Consider the following 5000-nt stretch of genomic DNA (forward strand, 5'->3'; position numbering starts at 1 on the left):
TATACTGTGAGCGTGCATATATATATATATATATATATATATATATATATATATATATATAGATATATATATATAGATATATATATACATATATATATATATGTATATATAGATATACATATATGTGTGTGTGTTTCTGTGGATATGCATATATACATTCATATATATATATATATATATATATATATATATATATATATGTATGTATATATATACACATATATATACATGAATATATATATATATATATATATATATATATATATGCATGAATATATATATATATATATATATATATATATATACATATATACATATATTTATAGATCGATGGATAGATATGTATATAGATATAAATATAATATTACTGTTAGCGTGGATATATATATATATATATATATATATATATATATATATTAATATATACTGTGTGCGTATATATTAATATATATATACATATATTTAATATATATAAATGCATACAAGCATTTATCTATTTATGTATATCTATCTATCTTCCTATCTGTCTATCTATCTATAAAGCGCTTATATATACCACCCTGGTAGGTATCCTTCCGGCCTCTGCTCCGGCCGCAGCTGCTCCCCAAAAACACACCTTCCCAGTCACGCGGAAACGCCACGCTCAGCCAGTTTCCCCGTGCCTTTTCTGCAATTACTTTTACTGAGATTTCATATCTGCCTGTCGGTTATTCTATCGGTTATTCCGACTGTCTGTCCGTCTCTCTCTCTCTCTCTCTCTCTCTCTCTCTCTCTCTTTCTCTCTCTCTCTCTCTCTCTCTCTCTCTCTCTCTCTCTCTCTCTCTCTCTCTCTCTCTCTCTCTCTCTCTCTCTCTCTCTCTCTCTCCCTCTCCCTCGAGAAAATAACAACAATAGTAATATCTCTATGATTATGATTATTATCATTTTTATGTAAAATGATGATAGTTTTTTTTACTGTTAAGTTAGTGATAATTTGTCTCATTATTATTATATTGCTATCATCATAATCCGTATATATGAGTATAATGACAATCATCATTATTATTATCGTATATGTTATTATTATTGTTACTATTATTATCATCTTTATTATCATTGTATTCATCATTTTCGTCATTATCATTATTATCAATATCATTGTTTTTAATCATTACTATTAGAATTACAATTGATTCTATCATTATTGTTATCATAGGTATTACTGTTACTGTTATTATTATCAATATTATCAGTACTATTATTATTATTAATATTATCAGTACTATTATTATTATAATAATTAGGAATATTAATGTTATTTTCTTTCATTATTATCATTATTATTTCTATTATTTTTATAATTATCTTTATCATCATAATCATTATCTTTATTACAATCATTATGATTTTCATTATCATCACCATCATCATAATCATCATTATCATCACCACCAGTATCATCACCAACATCTTCATCACCATCATCATCACCATCTGTAACAGCATCACCATCATCATCACCATCATCATGATGAACAATTTAGAAAAATGCGAAAATGACTCAGATCGAAGTCGAAAGGCCGTAAAGCAGTAAACGTAAGAGCCGTCTCGGTTAAGTAACAACAGGTGCTTGAAAGTCACTTGGAAGTTGAACCAATTCTGAATGAGGAAAATAAAGGATAAACCAGAATAAAGATAAAGATAAAGGTAAAGGAGAAATGGTGGTCAGAGAGACAACAGAACACATAGCAATATAACTAAGTTTTAGGTGTCCTTTGAGATGCTGATAAGGTGTAGGTTCAAGGAGAAAATGGAGAGCAGGGAATCTGGTAAGTGTGGTAGTCTGCGTATATGTAGGAGTGATTGGTTTTGAAAAATCTATGGTTGGTAGTGAAGAAGTCTTGTTATTAGTTGTAAGGGTAGAAGAATCATAAGGCGAAGGGAAATTGGAAGGGTGAGAAGGAGGGAATGGGGGAAAGAAGGAAAGGCGAGAAAGAAGTAGAGAAAATATGCTAGTGGTTCATTTTGTAGTGTTACGCGAGGACAGACGAGAAAGAAGACTAGGAGACTGATTGAAAGAGAATAAGAAAAAGAAAGAAAAATTAAAGAGAGAATGAAGCAACGGTAATAACCTAATAAAATCAAGCAATAGGAAGAAGAAAAAAACGGAAGACGAAGAAAACAGCGGATAAGAGGGAACTTCATATTACGTAGAAAGAAGGATGATACTCCATCGTATACGTAAGATATTTTTCAAAGGGAATATAGGAGTTAGAGGTACGATGAGATTGTTTATGATGATTTATGCAAAAGGAATGATTTACAACTCCCTGAATAAATAGTGTGCGCACAAAGCAAAATTAATTACAGAAAAAAAAAGTGAAGACCTTTTGAAACTATAAATTTCAGACGAATGGAGAAGCATTCCCTCATTATTATTGTAATAATAGCAAGAACGATTATAATGATAAGGTGAAAACAAAAAGGGACGAGTGTGTGTGTGTGTGGGGGGGGGGGGGGCGAGAATTTCCCATCCGAACTCTTTTTCTTTATCTGAAAATAACATTTACGGAAGCGATTGCAGTGCAGTTCCCACAATCTATTTGTCTCGAGTCAGAGCAGCGGGAGGTAAACCTTAACGTATTGTCTTACAATCTTTTCAGACGCTTTGCGGAATTGGTCTGTGTTAGGTCGGTGTGTCAGATAGACAGCAATTTTGTCATATCGCCATTATTATATTATATCTTTATTATTCATATTGTATTTATTGTTTGCGTTTATTATTATCATTATTATTATTATTATTATTATTATTATTATTATTATTATTATCATCATCATAATTTTACGTGTTGGTTTTCTATTATTTAATTTTATATTAGCGTTATTACTATTATCATTAACATTATCATTATTATAATAATTATTATTATGGTTTGTATGTCTTTTCATATACTCATATATTTTTCAATGTATTATATATACACATTTGTACACATATGAAAGCTTTCATACAAATGCATAAATACACGTCGTTATCTACCAGTATATATACTTATACAAATTACTTTTTACGTTCGTCCTAATCATCAGAATTCACTCTTGACATATGTAATAGATGGGTCTTCAACGATTTTGTGAGTGACAGTAGTGATGGAGCATTGTGGAGATGTGGGGGCAGATTATATCATACACTTACCCCATGATATAAAAGACATGTCAGAGGATATCTTAATTCATTTATGTACCGGAATAAGCTATTTTCGTAGATATTGATGCATTTAAAAATGAAAAGAGCACAAAAGTAGGTATTTATATCTCTCAATTTCAATAGATTCAGTGTATAAAATGCACTATTCATATTTGCCAGCAATGGTTCAGATTACTCGTTTTTGGGCAGTCTTAACAGGGTTTAACGTGGTTTCATTGACAGCTCCCTAGACAGTGTTGCAGTATGTTAGATGTGGATAAATTAATAAAAATTAGATGCATTTACGAGCATTCATCGTGAGAAAATCACGCGTACGGTACACATTTTCCACGACAATTTACCGTCATATTATTATTTTTATTACAATGATTACTCAAAGAAATTTAGTTTCGGTTTTTCTTGACAAGGGTTTATGTTCTAAGATTACCGGGGAATTTTCTTTTTACGATTAAATATAATTTAATGGGATTTAACAATGTACATATAGCGTTAGCTTGTTTGAAGAAATTAATTTACTGACAGTGTTATGTTCTGTATTGATGTTTGATTAATATCGTTACCTTAAGCATAGAGGTTACTGTCATCAGCACATAAGATGAATTTCAGATACGAGGATGTTTTCACAAAATCATTGATGTAGATCAAAAAAAAAAAAAGAAGAGGCCCTAACAGTGACCCTAGAGGTACACCATGGGATAATTTGAAGGCAATCTGGGTTGGAGCCATTATATGAAACAAATTTCTGATTTCTGTTTGACAGATATGAATGAAACAAGTGGTTAGCAGAGCCCCTGGTACCATAATGAGAATTATCATTATTATTATTATCATTACCACTATTATCAATGACATTATCATTACGATCAGTATTTGTATTTCTGCAGGTTTAATGAATTTTGAATATCACCATTGACAAGTTGGTTCGCCCCTTATAACTACATGTATTATAACTCTAGATAAGTGCTTATGTTTTTTTGGGGGGGTTATTTACTTGCATATATAAATATTTAATGTTATCCATTTTTTTGAAATCCGCATCACATATACGTTTGATAGCATATTCAAGCACTGGATTATAATTTTATACAGTAAGTAGTATATACGAGACTGACGAAACATCAGAGGTGCATAAACCTTTTTATCAACACTTTAGCCTCTACAATAATCGCCTTATGATAATTTCAGTCTTGATAAGCTCATAAAATTTTAAATACAGTATTTCATTATAATCTAGGTAAGAACGGATATTCAAAGACAATGCCTGTAGCACATTAATAATAGTGCAAAATATCTAGGAGTGAAAAACGGAGATTTAAGTCAATAGATCAAAATATTATATCATCAATAAGTACTTTGTATCAGCTTTGTTTTAGTTATGAATAAAAAAGCTTTGCCGATCTTCTGAGACCTTACAGAAGTATGATACTAATCACAATACTCTTATTTAATTAATTTGTAATGTAATTAGCCTGCTACGTTCCAGACCGCTTTAGCTTGACGGAAAATAACATGAACAATGTAATCTAAGAGGGCCTAATATAATATACACATGACTTACAATACAAAAAAATATATATTTCTGTGTGATTTATATCTGTATAATAATTTTTGAATGTAATATATATTCATATCAATTATGGCTATACAAATATTTACAATAAACAAATATATGTTTTACTCTACTATAAGGTATAAGGGTTAAGTGCATTGTGCCGATACGTATATGAGGCATATCCTTTTGATAAAATAATCTTATCTGATGCTTAGTTTGAACAATAAAAGCTCAAGTTTAAACATTATTATTCATTAT

Source organism: Penaeus chinensis, chromosome 3 (assembly GCF_019202785.1).
Source record: "Penaeus chinensis breed Huanghai No. 1 chromosome 3, ASM1920278v2, whole genome shotgun sequence".
Lineage (NCBI taxonomy): Eukaryota > Metazoa > Arthropoda > Malacostraca > Decapoda > Penaeidae > Penaeus > Penaeus chinensis.